General features: G+C 41.4%; 1 long non-coding RNA gene across 2 annotated transcripts in view; it reads right to left on the reverse strand.

The window, feature by feature from the left end:
- The window catches only part of LOC139764596 (uncharacterized), a 28,287-nt gene extending 3,603 nt beyond the window's left edge, over positions 1-24,684 (reverse strand). Inside the window, exons 1-2 of one of the 2 annotated variants that reach the window (XR_011716415.1) lie at positions 22,387-24,684; positions 2,424-2,533 (exon numbers count right to left, since the gene is read on the reverse strand). This is a non-coding gene — a long non-coding RNA (uncharacterized lncRNA). Of the gene's footprint in view, positions 1-2,423; positions 2,534-9,161; positions 9,816-22,386 lie in introns of those variants that run through there. The other variant, XR_011716416.1, reaches the window with a different exon arrangement.
- Between the last annotated feature and the right edge of the window lie 1,498 nt (positions 24,685-26,182).

Below are 26,182 nucleotides of genomic sequence, written 5' to 3' on the forward strand. Positions count from 1 at the left end.
TTTCACACTCCAAATAACCTGTTTCTTTGCCTGCTAAACCTCATAACTTTGCTTTTATTCAAATTTACTCTCCACTCCCTCCCATCACACACTCTCCTAAACTCAAACACCATGTTATCCAGTTTCTCACTTCAATCTATCAGCAGTGCAAACCACTCACTCTGCAGGCCACCTCACCCCTTACAGACTGCATTACTCATCCCTCTCTCCAAGACCCTTTCATTTACCTTCCTCGCTACCTTATCTGTAAACAAATTAAACAGCCATGACGACATCACACCTGTGCTGCAGACCAACCTTAACCTGGAAGCACTCATTCTCCTCTCTACCTATTTGCACACAAACCTTACACTCTTGATAAAAACTTCTCTCTAGTTTTGAAGCTCCTGCAGCACTCATGAACCTGACCACGTCAAGAATCACAGGTCATAAAGTGCTATGATGTTATGCATGCATCTATGTGCAGAGTCCAGGGCAACTGAGTACTAACTGTTTGGTGTTTTCTTGATGGATGTTGCATCATGGGCATGAAGGGTTTGAGATATGATGAAATGGTGTTTTTAGTGATGTAGTGATGGATGATGTCCAGGGCTTAAGAAGGAGTGAGACGTGTTTGTCTGTGGACAGTGGTTTTTGATCAGTGTGTCTGGTGAGTTGTAGCTCAAAACTGAGTTGGGAGGTCACTTGTTTATAGTGCTTGCCGGGTTATTTCAATATCTATATGTTCTGGTAGTGTTATATTAGTTTTGGGTAGGGGGATCTGTGAGGTTACTGAAGTGTAAGGCAGAGGTAAGCTTTTTGAAGAGAGCTGTTGCATTGAATCAGGTGCCAGGCACATTGAAGTGAATCTGCATTGGGAGGATCTTTGTTTCACTGTGAAGGGGGCAAAGTGTCTGTGGTTGCAAGTCAAGTCAGTGAATGTTCTGAGTGTGCTATTTTGTGTAGTTTGCAGCTTTATTATGTTTACTTTTTCTGAGTGGGTGGAAAACAGGCAGGTGAAGCATAGTTTAAAGCAGAACATCGATTATAAGTACAAAATGTTTTGGGATTCTTTTTTTGTGTTATTCAAATCTAGAGTCAGTTTGTATTCTGAGTGCATTTAGTTCGTGTGTTGCTTCCGTGATAACGTTATTGGTGTGGCAAGTGAATGCCATGTGTGTGTCATATGTGATGCTTAGAATGGTTGGCATTTTGTTTATTAGAAGAGACTGTCCATTCAAAATGACTGGAAAATGTCAGCTGGATTTATGTGTGTATAGGGTTAAAAGAGTGAGTGAAGATTTCTGTGTAGATGCAGACATTCTGTTCTGATGAGCCACTGTTCCAACTGTGTAATGTTGCTGCAAGTCTAATGTTGCCACTGTGATGTTTGGGTGTTGTGATTGTGAGGTTGTATGCATATGAAAGGACCTTAAATTTGATGTTTGCCTAGGGTAATGGGAGGTCTTGTAGACATACAAAAAACAACTTAGAAAAATATTGGCAATCAATTACTTATGGTATAGTTTCTATAACGAAAAAAAAAAATGGTTTTCTTTATTGGGAGTGCATGCCTACAAGATGGCACATGCAATGGAGGTATTTCCTTCCTCCCTATTTTCTTTGGTTAATGCTGAGGTCATGATGGTCTTTGTTTGCTGTCATGATGACTGTTGTGGTTGCTGTTGTCATCGAAATGTGCTTAGTGTGGTAACTGTTGTCATAATGACTGCAGTTGCAATCAAACTGGCTCCAGCATTTGTATTACAATGGCTGATTGTTGTAGATAGTATATATATTGAGGCTATTATTTTCATGATGACTGTAAATGCTATGGTTTTCATGATCAGGTTGGCTGATGTGCATATCATGATAACTATAGTTTTGTATTTGTGACAGCCACTCCTGTTTTTGTTGTCTTTATGATGAGTGTAGTTTCTGCAGTCACCATGGTGGCTGTAGCTCCTGAGTTTTATGAAGGTTATGGTAAAGATGATGTGGCTTTTGTGATATTCATGATAGCTGGGATTGATATGATGGTCCTAAAAGCTAGGAAAGTGTTCCTCATAGTAGGTGTCACTAATGATGGATGTAGTAATCAAAGGGGGTTATAATGGTTGTGGTTTTTGTATTCATGATGACAGGAGAGCTAGGAAAGTGTTCCTCGTGGTGGGTGTCACTAATGATGGATGTAGTTCTCAAAGTGGGTTATAATGGTTGTGGTTTTTGTATTCATGATGACAGGTGTGATCAAAATGACCTACATTTCCACACAAATGCAAAGCATATATATCAAGACATATTCACTTGCTATCTAATCAGCTTTGTTCCCAAACTTGACACACTTACCACAGCCAAGACATACAGTGGTTAAGCTACTGTTGATGTCACTCAGTTATTAGAGACATGCTTAATTAATTTGCTTTCTTCACCAACTCACTTACTGAAAATATCAGCTCCTTAGATCCTTCAAAATTAATTGGCCAAACAGCAGATGTCATTTGCTCAAATGTTGGGCAACTGAAGAGGGATGAAGATGCGTGGGTGCCATTCTCTGGGGAGAAAACATGGAAATGAGCTTCCATCAAGACATGAAATCTACTGACAACCACTTTTACTTAGCAACATATGAAAAGTTATTACACTTTGAACCGGTATCTTTCCTCTATTTTTTCCTTGATTCCTCATCAGCAAAACCTGAAATATCAAAAGTTACTTATGAAAATTAAGTGATCCAAGAAGATGGTAAAGGAGACGTGGTTAGTAGTACAACAGGATTACAGGCAAGGAGCTAATGGAGCACTAACTTAGGAGAGAAAGGCATTTAACAAGAGGTGGTGGGAAGAGCAATAATGCACCTGAAGAATGGAAAAGCTAAAGGGACCAAGAAGTAGGTGAAACAGTGAAGAAGGGAGGTGAAATTGCTGATGATTGGATCTGGAAAGTGTGTATGGAAGTATGGGATAGAGTATGTAATGTCTGATGATTAGATGATAGATGTGGTTGCTCCATTATATGAAAGTAAGAGATTTCAGAGGATTTAAAGAATCACCATAGAAAGTATGTCTTCTTAGCATGGCTGTCATTTTTCTTTTTTTATAGAACGAGTAAAAGTATTGTAAAGACACAAAATGAAGGAATTGGGAGAGGAAGATACACTAACCAGATTTTTTTTTCCACCAGAGTAGTCAAAGGAAAAAGTTTTTAGGAAAAAGAAAAGTATTTGTGGTACAATCACTCCATCAGCAGCACTGTTTAAAGATAAACCTTTAGGAATCATAGATCACTATATATTCAGCTAAAGAATGTGCCATGGAAAGTCAGAAAAGATTATTAATTAATGGTAGCACATGTACTCCTAAATTTTATAGTCAAAATGTCTGAAATATGTAGCTTGTCCCACTTCTATGACGTAAGCATTCTTTTTTACAGTAAGAGAGTATTTAGGGGCAGGCTGTTAATACATGACAACATATATATTGACAAACATTTTGTTTCACATGCAGAAATAACTTTAGCACATTTGACTTTGAGCACATTTTTAACCCAGGTAAATAGGTGAAAACAACACAAGCACAAACCTAACCAAACCTGGATGAAAAAGGTAATCAAAATTATATATCAAAATTTAAATGAAAAATGTAATTTGACAGCTTCATAACTACAGGTAAATCAGTACATGGAGGCAAGCTCCTGAAACATTTTTCTAATCTATACTATCCAAAAGGAGAAATGTACAGCTAGACTACCATAAATAAACATACAGTATTTTTTTGTGTCCTTACAAGCCTGACATAATGGTGATCATCTACAGTCATATCAAAATATGTATGTTCATGAGTGTTGTGAAACACTAGTTTACACTATACATCAGACTGAACACAATTGGACTTTCATTTATACTTTCTATCCTACAAATCAAGTGGTCTAAAGGCTCTGAAGATGAGGGAAAATGTGAAGCTAGTGAACTAAAGACAGAAAGAATCATACACAGACATGAAGAGAACCTTTGGAAATCTATTGTAACCTTCCATAGATATCAAGATGTGTGGATCAGGTGTTTGCTTTGAAGAATGTATGTGAGAAATACTTAGAAAAGCAAATGGATTTGTATGTAGCATTTATGGATCTGGAGAAGGCATATGATAGAGTTGATAGAGATGCTCTGTGGAAGGTATTAAGAATATATGGTGTGGGAGGCAAGTTGTTAGAAGCAGTGAAAAGTTTTTATCGAGGATGTAAGGCATGTGTACGTGTAGGAAGAGAGGAAAGTGATTGGTTCTCTGTGAATGTAGGTTTGTGGCAGGGGTGTGTGATGTCTCCATGGTTGTTTAATTTGTTTATGGATGGGGTTGTTAGGGAGGTGAATGCAAGAGTTTTGGAAAGAGGGGCAAGTATGAAGTCTGTTGTGGATGAGAGAGCTTGGGAAGTGAGTCAGTTGTTGTTCGCTGATGATACAGCGCTGGTGGCTGATTCATGTGAGAAACTGCAGAAGCTGGTGACTGAGTTTGGTAAAGTGTGTGAAAGAAGAAAGTTAAGAGTAAATGTGAATAAGAGCAAGGTTATTAGGTACAGTAGGGTTGAGGGTCAAGTCAATTGGGAGGTAAGTTTGAATGGAGAAAAACTGGAGGAAGTAAAGTGTTTTAGATATCTGGGAGTGGATCTGGCAGCGGATGGAACCATGGAAGCGGAAGTGGATCACAGGGTGGGGGAGGGGGCGAAAATCCTGGGAGCCTTGAAGAATGTGTGGAAGTCGAGAACATTATCTCGGAACGCAAAAATGGGTATGTTTGAAGGGATAGTGGTTCCAACAATTTTGTATGGTTGCGAGGCGTGGTCTATGGATAGAGTTGTGCGCAGGAGGGTGGATGTGCTGGAAATGAGATGTTTGAGGACAATGTGTGGTGTGAGGTGGTTTGATCGAGTAAGTAACGTAAGGGTAAGAGAGATGTGTGGAAATAAAAAGAGCGTGGTTGAGAGCAGAAGAGGGTGTTTTGAAATGGTTTGGGCACATGGAGAGAATGAGTGAGGAAAGATTGACCAAGAGGATATATGTGTCGGAGGTGGAGGGAACGAGGAGAAGTGGGAGACCAAATTGGAGGTGGAAAGATGGAGTGAAAAAGATTTTGTGTGATCGGGGCCTGAACATGCAGGAGGGTGAAAGAAGGGCAAGGAATAGAGTGAATTGGATCAATGTGGTATACCGGGGTTGACGTGCTGTCAGTGGATTGAATCAGGGCATGTGAAGCATCTGGGGTAAACCATGGAAAGCTGTGTAGGTATGTATATTTGCGTGTGTGGACGTGTATGTATATACATGTGTATGGGGGTGGGTTGGGCCATTTCTTTTGTCTGTTTCCTTGCGCTACCTCGCAAATGCGGGAGACAGCGACAAAGCAAGAAAAAAAAAAAACTTTCTTTTCAGTATCCTAAAAACTTATCAGTTATCTCTGCATTTAACAGAGAAATAATCAGCATCATTAACATGGGGTGGCCATCACAATTATGGTGTAAAACAAACACGGGTATTACAGTAAGGTCCCATCATAGGTTAACCTGATATACAATGCATTGCACATTACCAGTGACTAATTATGCAACACAGAGGGGAAAAATCATTTGTCACTGTTTACATCAGTTCTGAATGACTTTTTAATGTTTCATAATTAAATCCATGCCAGACACTCAAAAGCAATCTGGCCAGATTGTCTTTTTACAAGGATGTGAGAAAACAGTGCCAGAAGTTCAATGAGGCACTGTGGGGAGGGCGAGATAACTTGGGTTCGGCAATACACAGCAATATATTCATGTATCCCAGAGGCTCCTGTAACCCGAGGCTGCACTACTTCCAGTAATGGGGAAATGTGGACTCCTCTGGAGTCTGGATGAGTTCTTTGACAAGATTTGTAATGCGAACGTACTCTACTAGGCAAAGTCTAGTAAGACCTAATATTATATATATATATATATATATATATATATATATATATATATATATATATATATGATGTTTTTATCAAGGATGTAAGGCATGTGTACATGTAGGAAGAGAGGAAAGTGATCGGTTCTCAGTGAATGTTGGTTTGTGGCAGGGGTGCATGATGTCTCCATAGTGGTTTAATTTGTTTATGGATGGGGTTGTTAGGGAAGTGAATGCAAGAGTTTTGGAAAGCGGGGCAAGTATGCGATCTGTTGTGGATGAGAGAGCTTGGGAAGTGAGTCAGTTGCTGTTCGCTGATGATACAGCGCTGGTGGCTGATTCGGGTGAGAAACTGCAGAAGCTGGTGACTGAGTTTGGTAGAGTGTGTGAAAGAAGAAAGCTGTGAGTAAATGTGAATAAGAGCAAGGTTATTAGGTACAGTAGGGTTGAGGGACAAGTCAATGGGGAGGTAAGTTTGAATGGAGAAAAACTGGAGGAAGTGAAGTGTTTTAGATATCTGGGAGTGGATTTGGCAGCGGATGGAACCATGGAAGCGGAAGTGAATCATAGGGTGGGGGAGGGGGCGAAAGTTATGGGAGCATTGAAGAATGTGTGGAAGTCGAGAACGTTATCTTGGAAAGCAAAAATGGGTATGTTTGAAGCAATAGTGGCTTCAACAATGATATATGGTTGTGAGGCGTGGGCTATAGATAGAGTTGTGCGGAGGAGGGTGGATGTGCTGGAAATGAGATGTTTGAGGACAATATGTGGTGTGAGGTGGTTTGATCAAGTAAGTAATGAAAGGGTAAGAGATATGTGTGGTAACAAAGAGTGTGGTTGAGAGAGCAGAAGAGGGTGTTTCGAAACGGTTTGGTCACATGGAGAGAATAAGTGAGGAAAGATTGACAAAGAGAATATATGTGTCAGAGGTGGAGGGAACGAGAAGTGGGAGACCAAATTGGAGGTGGAAAGATGGAGTGAAAAAGATTTTGAGTGATCGGGGCCTGAACATGCAGGAGGGTGAAAGGCGTGCAAGGAATAGAGTGAACTGGAACGATGTCGTATACCGGGGTCGACGTGCTGTCAATGGATCGAACCAAGGCATGTGAAGCGTCTGAGGTAAACCATGGAAAGTTGTGTGGGGCCTGGATGTGGAAAGGGAGCTGTGGTTTTGGTGCATTATACATGACAGATAGAGACTGAGTGTGAACGAATGTGGCCTTCGTTGTCTTTTCCTAGCGCTACCTCGCATACATGCGGGGGGAGGGGGTTGGTATTTCATTGTGTGGCGGGATGGCTACGGGAATGAATAAGGGCAGACAGTCTGAATTATGTGCATGTTTATATATATGTATACGTTGAGATGTATAGGTATGTATATGTGCGTGTGTGGACGTGTATGTATATACATGTGTATGTGGGTGGGTTGGGCCATTCTTACATGTGTATGTGGGTGGGTTGGGCCATTCTTTCGTCTGTTTCCTTGCGCTTCCTCGCTAACGCGGGAGACAGCGACAAAGTATAATAAATATATAAAAATAAAATATATATATATGACGTGTGTGTATGAAGAAAACTGTACATACACTAAAAGCAAGAACCGAATCCGCGGGAAGAACAGACCTGCGCAAACCACAGAAAGACTGTCCCAAAAGGCAAGATTTTCCAGTATAATCATCCCAGTAATGAGGCAATCCTAGGGTATGATGTCCCGTTATACTAATCTTGGTAGGTAATCAAAGAAATCCGGTGTTAAATCAATTCAGTCCTCGTTTATAATCTGCAGACCAAACCGAGCTTCGCACCTTCCTCGATGGATATGGAGCACATAATTATTATGAGCCTTTTTTTTCCCCAATTTCACAAAACGTAATATCTCAGCCTCACTGCCTCTTCGTCTTAAAGGAGCTGCCTTGAAGCATGAGTCTAATTTACATCAAACGCACAAGGAAGACCAATTCCTAATTTTCTCCTTGGCATCAAAGGAGCAGTAATTCTAATTTTTCTTAAAAAGTTTGATGTGATTCAAATTTTGAGACCATCTCCCTCATGTGCTTTTGATTCTTACTTCCAACTCGTTTAGCTACGACCTCCTGACTTGATACCATCAACAAGAGCCCTCGATTTACAAAATAAGTCATCGGTAATACAAAACTCTGGTTTTGATTAAAAAAAAAAAAATTGTCAGACTAATACAGCAAACCCCCATTTAAAAACATTATCATGCGATTGCGACCGTTTCTATGTACGATACCATCCATTAATCTCGAAACAGGATCCGGCCATAATTTGTAGTCATTCAATGAGGCCAGGCCTTAAACGAAGCACAAAGTAAAACTGAACAAAAGTGGAGGTAAGAGTTGTGACGACATACATGGAAGGAAACACGCGTGGTGTAAGTTTGGAATGAAAATGTACCATCCCCCTTGAGCACGTCGGTACGGCCCTTCGCTTATGACCTGACCTTCAAGGTTCAGGTCAAAGGTCACTTAATCATACCCAAGGGTCGTGCCTTAAAGCCACACTGACATGGCACCTATTACATGGCGTCAGGTGTGGGGAGTGTGGTTCGTGTTCTCCTACCAGACAGTAACTGACTGGGGCTTGACAGGCTGTCTTCACAAACAGGAGCATTTCTATAATCCAGCACACCTAGATAAGGATCCTTACCCTCTTTAGACTGCCTGATTCATCAGCTTCTTTACTGGCCTGGCAGAAAAAAAGCATACAGACTATGAAGCTGACGAAGACAGCCAAAGAGGGCAAGGATCCTTGTCTAAGTATGCTGGATTATAAAATACTTCTGTTGTGGGGACAGTAAGCCCCAGTCAGCTAACGTTTGGTAGGAGAACACGAACGACACACCTCCACACCTGACACCATGGAATAGGTGCCATAAGGATCCTTGCCCTCTTTAGCTGCCTTCTTCATCAGCTTCTTTACTGTTTGTATACTAATTTTGTGTCAGGCCAGTAAAGAAGCTGATGAAGAATTCAGCCAAAAAGGGGCAAGGATCCTTATCTAAAGTGTGCTGGATTATAGAAATACTCCTGTTATGGGGACAGCAGCAAGTCAGTTACTGTCTGGTAGAACACAAATCACACTCCTCACTTCTGAAGCCTTGTTACGACCAGACACAAGACCCACTGACTCTCAAACACCTACTCTTTGAAATGTCCAGTCACGCCACATTTCATGCACTGTTTGTTGCTAGCTAAGCAGTATATCCCTCCAAAAACATGCTTGAAGCCACAGAACTTACAGGTCCTTTGTGATGAGTTGGCAGGAATTGAAGATTGATACTCTGCTCTGACTTCACATTGTGGGCAAACTGCTTACAGCTACATCAAACTCCTTCATGTTCTTCCACTTGTCTCATGAGCTCTGCACAGTAGTACGATTTCATCAAGGGTCATATCGCCTTTCCTTAACAGCCGTCCACGTAACTTATCACTAATGCCACATATAATTCTGTCTCTGATCATTTCATCCTTAAAGACACAACAAACTCACGTTTTCTTTTTTTTTTATCAGTACGGCAATCTTCACCTCATCCTTCTCATCTTTCTCTGAACACAGTAGATATATCTCAAATTCACGGAGGAATTTTCTTCAGTTCTATGCTGTATTACCTTGGTAATATCAGGAGGTTCAGGGAAATCGACCTTGGACACTAACGTTCTGGCCGACCACAACAATGACACCTCACAGCACCTCAGTTCTTTCCACCAGCCTTCTTCCTTCTCACACAAGTAGCTCCCCTGAATAGCCAGAAGCACGTGAGACGTCGGCACACATGACACCATGTAATATGTGCCATGTCAAGGTAGCTTTACGGTGAAGAAGGCAGAGGGATCGAGAGAAATGGCGTATCCGTGAGAAGCGTCAAGCTACTGTTATTGTTCCAATAATACAGATTCGTACCTAATCCCGTGCATCATGACAAGTCTTTTAATCCCGTGCATCGTGACAAGTCTTTTTAAAAAGAAATATTATATAATTGCCGGCTACAAAAGCAATAAATATAATGTCATATGATAGAAATATAATTTCCATATGAACTGAAATAATTATCATTACAATATACTCCGGCAGCTGGTCCACGAGCTCCAACAAAAAGGTTCCCATACACCTTAAGCACAGCTATACGGCACTGGAGGATAAATATATATATCATTCAGCCTTTAAAGAAAAATGATCTCGTGTTGATATCAACCACTTCCATCAAAACATTTGACCAAGAGTTACTCTAAGTTCATGTTATGAACTATTGCACACTAACGTTAATAACCAAAAACACAGCCATATCCCCCTTCATGAAAAACAAAACTTCTTACATTGTTTTTCTTCTCATTATTTCTGTCTCAGTGCCCATTTTTTTTTTTTTTTTCCTTTACGCCCGGGCCTCGATTAGTTAACATCAAGATATACTGCATAATATCTGCGCTGAATACTACGACAGCCAATGCAACCTGCCCCCTTTTCAAAGGCAGATTTTCCACTTCCCAAAAAATTCTTACATCATTCTCCTTCTCACGCAATTTCCCATTGTCATTAGCCTTATTGTTCAATTAACGCGATGATGAAGACTTTTCATCCGTTCCTGGAACCTTCGAAAAACATACGCAAAAAGCAGAAAGCATTAAGAGAGAGAGAACACATGAACTTCAAAGTCCTTCACTTATGTGCCAACTGCCTCTATCTGTTTTAAACATCCCAAATTATGCATACCCTGTGTGGATGCTTTTAGTTGCTGTCATCAAGTAAAGCTGCAGGCGACAACACATTTCGGTCTGGTTTATATAATAGCCATCCCGAGTCACTCCCTACTGTACATCTCTGCTGTTAAGGATATGTTGGTCATAGCAACTGAAATTACACAATCAAACGAGTACTAGAACTTCAGCGGATGATACATGATGATGTCAAAAAAATAAATAAATAATCCAAGAATAATACTGCAGCGCCCTACAGCTAGATCGGATACTTTCCCCTCCAGCACTCTGCGGGGACACCAACCACGTCCTTTCAGTAGACCTGCCTGCCTGTCATTACCAGAGACTCATTACCAAAGACGATCAGAAGAAAATGTGATCAATTTGTTTTATAATGCGGGGTATTGTCCACATCCAGACCTGCTCAATAGTAAGGTGTAAAAACCTACCACGTACGATACCTTTCCTGTACTTATGTAACAACGGATTCATTATTTCTTGTTGAAAATATCGCAATCTGTGCATCGTTTCCACATACCCACCGACTAAGTACATCGCTCTATTATATAACTTTGACATCCACAATTCTATACACTTATGAAATTACTGTCCTGCATGAATGTAATTTTCATGGTTATTACTCAATACACACCTATCGGTTACCCTATTTTTCATTTACGTAGTTTTATTACCTCTAAATCCATGTTGATATATCTTTTCCAGAGCAGATTCATCCGACAGAAATACTGTTTTTGAACACGATATAACACACTCTGTATATATTACAGTCCGTAATTCAATGTCTCTTATTGGTGACTACGTTTCCATTACACTATCTAAGACAGTGTTAGCAACCTGGTATTACTTACTGTTTCACCTTATCTCTAGCCCTCTTCTTTTGACTGCTCCTGTCCTAGTCCCTCACTGAGCCAGCGTCATTACCCAGCCGAGTTTCCAGTTCAGTGGCTGTAAAACTCTTCAGACTAGGTTAAGGAGCAGCCCTCGCCCGATGTTAACCTTTCATCAACTTGGTCGAGTGCTTCTACGCTTCTCTCTCTCTCCAGACTTTGAGCTCAAGGTCACCAGGAGTATCTCTCTACCAAACACACCATACATATTTATCACGTATTGTCGTGGTGATTAAAGTGACATGGGCGCAGGCACAATGCCGTGTATAAAAAGCGTTTACTGTTGTCGCATTCGTCAGGTCTCCTGTTTGGCAAGAGCCCACGTCAGATGACAAGGGCTCGTGCCAAACAGGACAACTGACGAATCGAACAGCAGCAAACTTTCCTTATACACAGAATGGTGCTCCCCCGCCTTGTCATTCTCAGAGCTTTAATCATCACGACAGTACGTGAATAAGGAGACTCACAGTCTAAATCACTGATTAGCCATTCAGAGAACCAAAAGACGTACGCCTGACTGGCTTGTGCGACGCCGTGATATTAGAGGGAGGTGAGGGGGATGCGCTGCCATTAACGATCCCTTAGCCTCCAGAACATCAGTGACACCTTGTTTACGCCATTCCCCACCACCACCACCTTCCTAATGATGTGCTTATATCCTGCCAGAACCACAACACCTCCTTTACAGCCTGCCAGAATTCCACCATTTCCTCGTCCAACCCCCTCACAGCCTACCAGATTCCAATCATTTCCTCGACCAACTCCCTTACAGCCTGCCAGACCTCATCACCTACTTCTCCCTTATCAGCACATGCACCGAATTTCATCACGATATTTCAGAAGATCTGGAGAAAAGTGGACACACATCATCGTTATCATACAACCCAAGAACCCCTTTAATAGTGGTTCCTGCAGCTTCAAGGCTCTACTACACGAAGGAGTTCAGGCAGCCTTCTTCGGAGCGAAAAATTCCTCGACAAGACTGTATTCTTTTCCATCTAATGATAATGATATCCTCGCCGGAGACGACTTCTTTCGCGGTAGAGCCACAAAAGTTTAATCAAATGCGCTCTATTTGCATATATTAGTTCGTGAAATGATTTTCAGGTCAAACGCTGGTACACAACAGCGGAAAATGAATATTTACGGAAAAACAGTTTTTGAAGAATTGGATAATGAAAGGATTCTATACTTGAAATAAAAATGTACAAAATTCTATATTGCTTTCTTGGGCCTAAAAGCAGCAAATAATCATGAACTGAATAACTGTAAAATATATAATGAATTTCAAAGCTTAATCTCAGGACTTAAGGTCCCCATAAAAACACCTCGACCTCAGAATCTTATTTAGTTTTTAAAATAACACCTACTCTGAGGTTTGAAACCAAAATCTTACTTCTTTTTTTTCTACAAATGACGAAGAAAAGGCCAGCATTCTACAAACACTTAGTAAAGACATACGGAGGGGTAAGACAATTTAACAATCGCAGTCATTCAGTAAACATGACCATTAAGTTACGATCTTATGTAACTTAATTAGCTATTACTAGGATGTAGACAGCATGATAAAAGTTGCAAGGCAACCAGTGAAATATTATCACCAAGATGTTTTTTGGGCTAACGCGGTGAGATGACACTCTGATCAACTTATTACGCAAGAATACGGGTCAACCTAATTACGAGATCATTTGCAGGGAAAGCCAATAAACACTCTGGAGACAGGACACCACCCGGTTAGCATACCTAAACGTTATCCAAGTATTGCCTCGACACCATTTCGTAACCCACAACAGGGTCATTCAACTTTGCGCCATGCCAAGGGCTAAACATGCCTAAGGTGTTGAGATGCCTGTAACCCATCGGTAGACCACTCACCAGCCATCTCTCTCTCTCTCTCTCTCTCTCTCTCTCTCTCTCTCTCTCTCTCTCTCTCTCTCTCTCTCTCTAGGCGACCTGGCAACCACCTGACAGCCAATGTGATGGCACCTAGCCTCACAGACGACCACCACTATAATTTCCTCTGATGTTCTAATCCGTTTTTGCTTACAGCATACGATGAATGGTTCACCTACATGGTACATGAACGTACGTTCGTGCTTATGTAGTTCTTTCTTTTAAGGGGAATTCTCATAGCGTGAAGATGTGCGACAACTCTGCTGGATACAGATGACCAACGTACCCGCTAAACTTTTATCCCAGATATATCTTACAGGAAACAGATAAGTAAAACAAAAGATAGACAGACCAACGGATGAAAATACAGACACAAACAAAAGGTCTATTTTCTACTAGAGCTGCCGGCAATGCAAGGGGACAATGAAGTCACTGTTGACTTTTATTCCACAGCTGATGTTCTCGACAAGAGACTGAAAATCGCTGGATTTTACCTGAGGCGACGATTTCCTGCCTTCCTGGAAAAAGTTCTCACTGAGGAATAATTTTCCGCGGACTCACCAATGGTTTAAGTTTATATAACCTCTCTCCTCATACTAACAGAGGTCATTTAAAGATATTTTCAAAACTAGGCAGGGCTTTATAAATTTCTTTTTCCTCTCTGAAAGATGCCTTTAGATTTTATCTAAATGGGTGAACTCTTAATGTTTCTTTTCTCCTCAAGTACCAAAGAAGTCTCTACAAGATCTTGCTCAATACCTGCTTCTGTGTAGAGAATCTAGCTGTAGAAACGTGCGAATCTTTTTTATTTATGAAATAAATACTTATACCTAGAAAATTAAGGCATGATCTTCCTTCATAGATTTACAACGGAATGAGAAATATTACTTATTTCTTTACATACACATTTTACTCAAAAAGTTTAAAGATCTATACCAAGTAATAAACTCATGAATAAACAAGAAACTGAATGCATTTCTTACGTTTACATTTGACCAGTGTTTTACACTAAATCTATAATAAATGTAAAATAACCACGGAAGAAAGTGCTTTTCATATCATTAAACCGTGCTGTTTTCCACTTCTGTGCTTAATGATAAGTATGACAGTAACCTTATCTCTTAATCTTTTTCCGCAATTTGCAGTTCCACGTCTTTCAATTCTGATATCTTCTACAGTCTTTTTCTCATACCGCTTGATTCAGATAAAAGCTCTGCCACGTAGCTCCCAGTCTTCCCTTCTACCAAAGTCTGCATCTTGTACCACACATCCACAAATATACTTTAAAATGTTTCTTCTGGAACTTTCCGTGTCGACAGTGACCCCCTCACGGCAACTGTCAACACAGCCATTCCACCCGTACAGACAGACGGACGGAAACAATATGCCCGTCTGCCAAACTCGCCCGCCCGCCCGTAGCCTCGCTCTCAAAATCGGCCTTACAGTAAGCCATGCGAACCCAGAAAACCCTTGTAAAATGAAAGAGCAAGTCTAGCATCTCTCTCTCTCTCTCTCTCTCTCTCTCTCTCTCTCTCTCTCTCTCTCTCTCTCTCTCTCTCTCTCTCTCGAATCTCCGTGTTATTCAGAAAATGTCTAACTTTTCTCCGGAACCATTCACCCAGCCAATCTGCAACCTAGTAAGTGGGTAGAGCCACACTGAAGTTTGTGCAAGATAACATGTTCCCGTAAAATCACATGGCCTCAAGAGGTAAGTGAAACCTGACGGGCCAGAGATTTTCCCTCCATTACCATCATGTATATTCATAACGTCTTCAAAAAGGGGAAAAAATACTTGAAAGAGGAGGGAGGTAAAGAGTGGTACAGTGTGTGGTGCTGAAAGTCCAAGGTCGACACCATTTATGTCAGTTTCCGACGAAGGGAACTTTCCCCAAGTTTCTGAGCGAGAGACGTTGTTGGTAAGGGACGGAGGCGCGCATGGTGTGAGTACTTTTAGTCAGGTAAGAGCTGGATGGTTGGCAGTGAGGTGGTGGATGGTTGTGATAGATGGCATGGATGAAGTGAGGACTGGTGGAAGTGGACAGTTCGGGTGAAGGGATGGATGGAGGAAGCGAGCGGTTAGAGTGAAGTAATGGATGGTGAAAGGGGATAGTTGGGGTGAAATGATGGATGGAGGAGGTGGAGGGTTTGGGTGAAGTGATGGATGGTCGAAGTGCTGGACGATGGAAGTGAGAATTAAGTGAAGGAGAATGGCAATCGATGACTGGTGAAACGAAGTACGGCAGAAGTGGACGACTATGGTGAAGTGATGGATCCTAAAGTCCTTTACTTTGGATTTTCTATCGCTCTCTGTTCCCAAATGCAGCGCTTCCTCTCTGGCCATTCCACTGCAGTAGTCTTTGGTAATATACCAAATTCTCTCTCTTATCCTGTCGACAAAAGTGTTCTTGGTTCTACCCTATCATCTACTCTCTTTCTTTAACATATAAATGATCTGATCCCTCTTCTCCCTCTAACCATATTCAGTCTAATGCTAATAATAACATTCTACACACTTCATCTCACTTTCCCTACCCCATCCTCTTTCTAATAATCGTTCTCTTCTTGCACTGAACATATATCCTCTCTCAACTCGGATCTGTGCAACATCTGAGTATGGGGAAGCACTAACCTAGTGATATTGCAGTGCTAAAACGCTACACCTCCTAACATCTGTCAGTACACTACAGTCTAACCCTTTAATAACATAAACATGTGGGGCATAACCATACCCTCTACTTCATCGTGTAAACCCCATATAATCAAAACCACAAATCCTGCTTCTCAAAAGCTGAGAGCGTGGTGTAGGTGGCATAACACATCTTTCTGGAATCAGGTATTTCATATCTACATATCCGCCCTGGTACGGATGAGGTAATATTCACGCATCTGGTATGGCTTTTCCTACACCTCTTCATTAACCAGAGTGGAATGAAAAGTCCTCTGTCTCATCAATGCATCCCAGCTTCACATCTACGCAACAATCCCTCTCTGTACGCCTTAATGTTGTTGCTTCCATGACTCTCTCTCTCTCTCTCTCTCTCTCTCTCTCTCTCTCTCTCTCTGATCTACGGGTATCATTTAGGCCACTGTTCTCGCAGGTGTTTGCATGTGTTCCCATTCACAAGGCTTCGACCCAAGGCACGCGTCTGGGCTGCAGCTTCACGGAGTTTCTTTGTGTGTGGAGACCAGCCACACGAGGAGTGGTTGTTATAACAGCTCCCCCAAACTCCTCTCGAGAACATAAACTGTCAAGTTCTCTTCCGCTTTCGTCTTTCCCATTTCCTATAACCTTCCAACCTTTGAGAGTCGGGCCTATAAACAACTGTGGAGCGCTAATTAATTTCTACCATCTTTCTCTTTTCTCTCAGTTTATTTCTTCCACACGAGATGGCCCCTTTTGATTGAGGCACGTTTTGCCTCTTGCCATATCGGTCAATATATATATATATATATATATATATATATATATATATATATATATATATATATATATATATATATATGTGTGTGTGTGTGTGTGTGTGTGTGATGGGTGATGTGGATGCGGAAGTGGATGGTATGGGGTAACTGACTGACAGAAAGTGGGATTGAAGTCATGATGTTGGATGGTTCAGGACAGAGATGGACAGACGGACCAGTATAAAAACCTATGTATTTGGTAACATGGAAACCTCACCTACAAGCAAGCTATCACAGAAACCTTGTGTACATATATGAATCAACATGGAAACCTACGTAACGAACACATAAACTACCAAAACAGAACCCTCACGTATGTGTTAGCTTGCACAGAAACCTCACATACAGGTTAGGCAGAAACCGTTCAAAAACAGACTTAGAGAACCGTAAAGGGTATCAGTTACTTAGCGAAAACTTAATAACAATAAAAAAGATATATACGACAAGTGTTTCTGTGAAACGTTTTACTGGAAACGTTAATTAGATAAAGAAGATAACATCTGGACATACGTAAACAAGTCCCATTTATCTCCATGATCTACGCATTATTCATCACGCTGCCTTCAGACATAATTCATCCAATGAAGATACCTTTTATTTTGTGTTTCTTTTGGACAAAAGCCTAGGACAGCAACAACACTGGTGACCTGTGGACATTTCATCATCAAACGGGGACAATAACGAAAAGAGCATGATTAAATACATGTTATTGGGGCCACGATATTATCAACGGCATTCAACACTTAAATAGGCTTTTTGCCCCCCTCTCTTTCCTACGTCTATCACGTTTGATAAATACATCCACTGAATTCCGCCTTCTTTCTTTCTAATCTTTTTTTTTCTGCCTTGGCTAGATGACACCAGAGAAATGTAAATATAATTGGAAACCCCCTTATGTCTTGGTTATAACCATCAATTTTTCTTATCACAAAAACTAGCAGTTGTATAACCTCCAGTAACCTTTTAATGAGAATTTCTTTCCTTCTATATCTGGTGTATAATTTTCAGGTCAAAACATGATCAACGACTCATGTCAGTCAACAACCTCCAAGTTTATTAACCTTTCCAATTTTTGATGACCCTAAAACTCATTAACTCACGTAATTCATGTATACGACTTTACAATTCTTTTTAAACTGAACATTCCCAATCACCAGTCCTCTTTCAGCACAACTCGACAAGCTATTCAGTTATACACACACACACACACACACACGTTTCATGTGTGGCGAGGTGGCGACGAGAATGGATGAAAGCAGCAAGTTTGAATATGTACATATGGTGGCGACGAGAATGGATGAAAGCAGCAAGTTTGAATATGTACATATGTATATATGTATTTTCCCTGGGGATAGGGGAGAAAGAATACTTCCCACGTATTCCCTGCGTGTCGTAGAAGGCGACTAAAAGGGGAGGGAGCGGGTGGCTGGAAATCCTCCCCTCTCGTTTTTTTTTTAATTTTCCAAAAGAAGGAACAGAGAATTGGGCAAGGTGAGGGTATTCCCTCAAGGCCCAGTCCTCTGTTCTTAACGCTACCTCGCTAATGCGGGAAATGGTGAATAGTTTGAAAGAAAAAAAGAAAGAAAAAGTATATATGTATATGTCTGTGTATGTATACATATGTATACGTTGAAATGTATAGGTATGTATATGTGCGCGTGTGGGCGTTTATATATATAAATGTGTATGTGGGTGGGTTGGGTCATTCTTTCGTCTGTTTCTTTGTTTGCGCTACCTCGCTAACGCGGGAGACAGCGACTAAGCATAACATACCTGACGTGTAGCTTACATTCCCTAACTGAATCACTGGCACAAGTTTTTCAACGAAGCCAATTGGAGAGCATACCATTTTTGTATTCACACAATTCACATCGTCCAAATGTTAAGTTTTCAACCATGACAATTTTGCTTTGATTCTTCACATTAGTGACACTTTCCAAACACATAAAACTTCATTTTCAGTGAATCTGCACATTGGCGCTGGAGACAGCGCGCTACCATTATTTTCACGAAGATGGAAACAAAGACGACGAAAGAAAATGACGTTATGACTGTGGTTCCTTCATTCTTTTTCCTTCTTTCAATATACAGTCTTACTGCTGCTCTTGACGAGTGAGTGTATATGTAAAGATTCACTAATGACTTAGCCTGCCTGGGGCTCTGATCAATGACAGCACGTTGGATGTGTGTGATCCTGGCTTGAGCTCGACAACACCCAACACAAAGGAAAGCGGTAGGGGCTTATAGGATCCAGTATGTTTCTAATTCGCTTATAGGATCCAGTATGTTTCTAATCCTACATTCGATTCCTTACCGACACGCAATGTTGTTGGGGTTCGACTGCATACAGGGGTAATATATATATAAATATATACACAACAGACAAAAAAAATAGTGGAAAATATCCTACAATAGCAGAGATGGGAGAACTCATAAGCTAGCGCTAGGATTAGCCACAAGAGCTGTCACCGGATCCTTGGGGCTTACCCACGGCCATATCTGACTAGCAATATTAGGCTTCAGCCTGACTGGTTGGCTGGCTATTGAGGCTCGGTCCATCACCAGCCATGATAATTAAAGCCGTCAACGTCAAGTTTATAACCACCAGTCGTAAATAACTTTGAACACATTCTTCAGGCGTTCAAGATTGAATTGCACGACCTTACATGCTTTCAATGGATATATACGGTCCTTGTTTCTACCCAAATGTCATCCCAGCTGTATGAAGCTGAACAGACTGGGTATGGCCCAGTAACCTAGCCAAGATGACCAATGTCGTTCAGTCCAAAGAGAAATAATTTGAAAGCGAATGAATCGTCTCATCAACATCAACAGACCTCAACATGGTAAATGATCGCTAGGGTTGGTGTCGAGATGTTCCGTCGGTGGCGAGAAACAATTATCCTTAAAACTTGAAGCTTTTCAACATTAGCACATTCATCTAAACACTAGTCAAAGCTTTTAAATATTATCTGAAACTTCTTATCACTCGCTGAAGCTCTTAAATGCTACCAGAAACGTTTAAACGTTAGCCGAAGCTCTGAAATATTGTCATAAGCTTTTCAGTATGAGCCACGTCCTCTAAACACTAGTTCAATCTTTTAAATAGTCTGAGGCTTCTAAAAGACAAGCCGAAGCTTCTAAAGACTAGCTAGCATTAACGTCTACACGATCTCTGAAGCTTTTAACTACACTCTGAGGCTTCTGTACACCAGCTGAAGCTTCTGAGCGCCAGTTAAAGCTGTTTCTTCTTTGACCGGGGTCTCCCACGGACACGCTTCAGTTCGCTGGCGAGGATAGATCATGATGAAAATGAGACGGTTTATTAATGGACTCTCCAGAACACTGTTAGTCTTGTACATATTCTACGCTTTCTCTTGCGTTGAGCTTCTCAGGCATTCAATGCCTGATTAATCATTCAGGCACGATTGCTTGCCCTCCTTCGAGCGGCAATGCACCACCCCTGGAGCACGACGGTTCATCACTCAAGCACGACGGTACGATCCTTGGGTATGATGGCCCGATCTTTTAAACCTGAACCTTAAATATCGGGTTGAAGGCCACGCCATCATATACCCAAAGGTCGTACGGGTGCACTGGCGTGCCGTGAGAGTACGTACGGTCGCGGGAGCTGGTGCAACGCACGGAGAACCTTACTAGGCTATTACGAATATCACCGTCTTCCTCTCACGTATTATCATTTACAGCGACCGTCTGGTGCAGACCAATCCACCTTGTTGATCAATGGCCAACAATAGCTTGACCAGTTTCATTATTCGGTGTTCGTGACCATCCAAGGTAACACACCAGTGAGTAATGAATGTGTGGATTGTGCATTACATCAACACGTATTCAGGACGAACAGACAGATGTGGGGAAAATGTGAGTGGTGAATATATATATATATATATATATATATATATATATATATATATATATATATATATATATATATATATATATATATATATTCTTTTTCTTTCATACTAATCGCCATTTCCAGCGTTAGCGAGGTAGTGTTAAGAACCAAGGGCTGGGCCTTAAAGGGAATTTCCTCACCTGGCCCCCTTCTCTGTTCCTTCATTTGGAAAATAAAAACAAAACAAAACAAAACGAGGGGAGGATTTCCAGCCACCCGCTCCTTCCCTTTTTAGTCGCCTTCTACGACACGCAGGGAATGAATACATGGGAAGTATTCTTTCTCCCCTATCCCCAAGGATATATATATATATATATATATATATATATATATATATATATATATATATATATATATATATATATATATGGCTTATATTTTCTTTTCAAACTTGCAAATATTTCATAATCATGAAACGGTAGCGTTATGAACTGCAAACCTGCTCGTCTCTCTAATTTAAAAAAAATCAAGCGACAGTCACAATTATTTCCTGATATTTTTTTCCCCCAACAACGTGAAGGCCACGATGTCAAGCATTCTACATTTTACGAAAAAAAAAAAATAAATGAGAATTACATTACACTGATTTAACGTCGTTATCATGAGTCAAACGATAAAAAGAACATGTCTATTATGTTCTTACATATGTAAAACAAAATAGGATCAATACGAAAAATTAGATTTTAGTAAACGTACTGTCTTATTTCGGGACGAGATATGTCGTGAGAGGAGAGCGTGTATGGGTCTCATCTTAAAGTCCTGAAGAGAATGGTCAAATATTTTTTTTTTTTCTTTTGACTGGAGGTTATACCCTCCTTCTGACAGCCTTCATGACCCCGGCAGTCCACATGGGACTAATAAAACCCAAATGATAAACTCACAACTGTTTTTGACACTTCAATTAAAATGACTTCGAAACGTTGTCATGGGCAATGACACTTGATAAAACGAAACCAAAAAAGGACAGAAACTTTATATTTTCAATCGGCTTTGTGTGTGTTCGAGTGAGATTGGTCTCCATTTCCCGCGTTAATGAGGGAGTGTCAGGCAAAGAAACGATACTCATTTATTCATATCTACTCTTGTTATGTGTAATACACCGAAACCAGAACCTCTCTATCCAAAGTCAAGCCCCATAAACATCTTTCCGTGGGTTTTCCAGACCGCACGTCGCTCCCCGTGTACTTCATCGCTCTAATTTTCTCTATCCCGGACACAACTCACCCTCTTCTTCATGTTTAGGCCCTGGTAACTCAAAGCGTCTTTCACTCCATCCTTCCATCCCATGTTGGGTCTCCTCTTCCCTCCTTATTCCTTCCACTTCTGACGCATATATTCTCTAGGTCAAGTCTCTCATCACTCATCCTCTCCATATGTCCAAACAGACTTCAGCGCACACCAGCTCTCAACCTTCCTCCGCTTATTACCAAAACACTCTCACATTCTTTCTTTACTCTCTCTCTCTTAATTATATGTCCTGAAAAAATCTGGAACTCTTAGCCTTAATAATCAATGTCTTACAAAATACTGGTATGCTAGTCCGACAGACACACAGAGCACGAGTAAAACCACAAGAGAAAGTGATGCCCTTACCTCTTGCTCATGTTGTGTCACCGAAGGTCATCTTGCTTCGCCTCCATCTGCAGTCTCTTCTTTTGTTCCACAAATGAAACTTTAATTGTTCACACAGATATTACATTTTCTTTATTGCATCCTATCGGAGGTGTAGTCGAGACAATTCAATATTTACATCTCCGGGAGGGCGAACAATCGTATGGCAATTGATTTTTTTTTTTCTTCTGCTAATGGAAATTCCATCCCAGTAATCACTGACATCACGGATCATACAACGATTCCATTTTTTTCTCTTCCAATTACAGTAATGGATGAACTGTCCCTTCTTGCATTCGGGTATTACACTGACGCCACAAACCCCGTTTTCTATTGTTTCCCTTTGGCTCATGTTCTTCCACCATACATTGTCATAAAAGAGACAGGTCTAAAATCACTGGAAAACTGACTGCACTTTCCTTGAACACCATCTATATGATCGACCTACTCCCTGCTCGAAATACACTTTGTAATAGTTTTTTCTTCTCTCCCATACGCGTTTCGTATGAAATATAGTTGTACATTTACATTCGTGAACATATAGTCCCATCACAATACTTAATACCAGCCATAGCTGGGGGAAAAGGTGGGAGTTTCTTCGAGCGCCTTTGATATTTCTGAAGACTTACTGGACGTTAACCTGGTTATGGGAGCGGGAGATACCCCGGTTGTAGAGCACCCGTCACTCACTTTCACTTGATGGTGAGTCACACCGCCGCCAGGTGACACACCCCCCACAGGCGTGAAGACTCCGCTCCACCGAGCTTAGTTCAGTTCTCATGTGATCTCCGGGTGGGCCACGGGCTGGCGGCCTCCGCCCCTCCACATGGCCCTGATGGAGAAGAAGTAGCAGAGGAAGAGCCCGCCGATGACCACCACCGCCACGGCCAGCAGTAGGATGAGCGTCACAAGGACCATCTTCAAGCCTCGGAGGGCAAACACCTTCAGAGATAAGCAAGAGATAACAATAACAGCAGCAGCAGCAGTAGTAGTAGTAGTATGGATCTAGATGAACATTCTCCGATAGCTGAGTGTCACCTCCTCCGTCAGGTAGTGAGGAGAAAAAGGGTCCTAAATCTCTGACATGTGCACTCCTGCCTCCCTTCTTCCCGCAGGTGGAAGGAGCCGCCTGACGAAGGGACCCCGACGATAACTTCCTCCTGTATTCAGCAAGTCTGTCGCCTTGGAGGGGGGTATTCCCTAGACAGTGCCAGGAGACGGGCCTATTGTATTGTCATCGATCTCTTCAGACTGGAACACAAAGAGTACATTTCCTTGTACATAAACTTATCCCTATCTTGAGAGCCAATCACCGTTCGTCCTGGGGACATTTGTACACGACACTGCCTCACTGATGCAGTTGTCGCACACCTTGACATTCAATTGTTTTTCAAAATACTTTCTATCTCCCAGTTTTCACACCAGCACAACGCTTGGAACGTGACCTCTTCTTCCTAAAGGCAATTGCTCTTTTCATTCCCTCTGGGTGTGTGTGTGTGTGTGTGTGTGTGTACATAAATATCTACATATATCTGTAAGTATACATCACACCGCTCAAGTTATTCATGGAAGAGTGAGGCGAGCCGCAAAAGTCCTTAGTCATGTCACCGAAGGCACTCACTCTACTGTGGCAAAAATGATCACACGTATGAATTTCGGCTCTGTGCCGACCATTCGTGACGATGGTTCTCTCTCTCTCTCTCTACCACTCACTATCTCCATCACACCAGCCGCCGCCCCACCACCCCAGGCCTGAGCTATCAAAGTGATGCGCTTTGCGAACTGCAGTTGAAGATTTAATCTCGACAGCTTTTGTGTTTGTTAGTCTCCCTAACTTTCTGTTTTTACAATTTATCTCGAAAGTTACATGTTTGAAGAGCACCGTCCTCCAATAGTTCCACTTCCATTACAAATGCTCTTCGTAAACCCGGTTTATTTTTGTTTTTTCTAAAACAAACCTTCGTCACATAATCTGTTCCGCCACCAAAACATTTTTCCTTGCTGACAACCGCACATCACATCTTTCATCGTATTTCAAGCGCTGTTTCTCCAGTCAATCGTAACCTACGTACGAGTCGAACTCTTGAAAACATCCCATGCTGAGTGAGACACTCTCATCCTGGCATCAATCCTGATAAAGCGTTTCTGTCTCCCGGGTTTCCATCTCAGTCCTGTGGCGGAGGATGCACGAATGCCTCTCCTGCAGAGGATTCATCGCTGAAAATACTCCTCCCCCATCCTCCTCCTTCCGGGACTCGGCTCCTGTGAGCGTATCGCAAAGACATCTGAAAGGAAAAAGATGAGTGAAAATAAACTCAAGAGGATGACACAAGAGTTTATCCTGATTTACGAAAATGAAATACAGGAATATGTCCTGAAATCATACACATGACACTCTCCAAAATAGTACATCTTTGTTACAAGATTAGTTTGAGAGTTTTTCACTCGTTTTACTGGAAATCTACAGAGGTAGACTTTAGTTCAAAAACGTGAAACACACACAAGAACTTAAACTGGAACGTAAAAATGGATAGAAACAGTAAAGATGAATAATCCCGTAGGATCAACACGTCTGAAAACGTCATACATCATTCATGGCACCGCAAAAGCGGATATGGTGAGTACGCTGCATAAAACCCAGAGAACATCTGTTGCAGCAAATGTAAGGAATACTCTCGACTCACAGTTTCGCTGGATAAAAGAAAAATAATCGTAGATCACCGAGTGTTTGCTGCTACTGATGATATTTTCTCATACACATACGGGAGTAAATAAACGTACACACACACATGTGAATCAACACCGACGGATTTAACAGGAAGGTGGATGGCATCAAACTGAGAAAGGTTAGTTCGAATGGAAGTTGACAGACGAAATTCGCCGATGATGTCTGGGCCGCAAGGAGATAAAAAAAAAAAGAAGCAAAGCTGACTGAAAGACTAGTAGAGATTATACAAATGTCGATTGCTCTTCCTGTGATGACAAGAAGGGAAGAGAACTGGTGGGGTGCAATCAAGACACAAGGAGGACGAAAAGCTCCGCTTGCGTCCGATATGGATTCATCTTCGCCAGGAGGTACTTGGGCAGGTTAAGAAACCTAATAAAACAAAGTGGAATTCAATGACGTATGCGTCCTACGTGACAGGCCAAGAGGAGTGAACGAGGAGAGCAAAGAAGAATATGGAGTCAGGAGGCAAAAAAACGGGACACACCAAATGAGGCAAGAGAACGGATCAGCCTAGCCACAATCGCTCTAAGGTCAGGAATGTTAAGTGATGCTTTTGTCAAACTGAACGTAACAACGTATACAAATGTAAATGAACTTAGAGTAATTGGAAATAAGCTGGAGCTCAAGTTGGGGAAAATGCACCTGATGTTGTTATGGCTGTGTGTACTCAAAGCCTCCCAGACAAACAAGATCTCACTTGTTCTCTTTTTGAGTAGAAGTGGTATATCAAGGAAAGTAGAAGACAAACGGAGGATGGCTGGTCCCCTTAATAAGAGACGACCTTAAGTTTCAGGAAATACAGAAAGATGGCCCATTCAGACAATAGATGGAGCAACTTGGATGGAAGAAGTAAAGACTGGTGTTGATAATACATAATTTTTATAAGAATTCCAATATATCGGGGCATATATGCAATGATGACAATGAATACAATGATACCAATGAAGGGGCAATCAGGATGTTCCATGAAGCTATAAAACACACTCTTCTCAGAGATGATAAAGTGCTAATAAAGGGGGGGGGGGAGGTTAATAAGGGGAGATTCCAAAT

This window comes from Panulirus ornatus, chromosome 50 (assembly GCF_036320965.1).
Source record: "Panulirus ornatus isolate Po-2019 chromosome 50, ASM3632096v1, whole genome shotgun sequence".
NCBI lineage: Eukaryota > Metazoa > Arthropoda > Malacostraca > Decapoda > Palinuridae > Panulirus > Panulirus ornatus.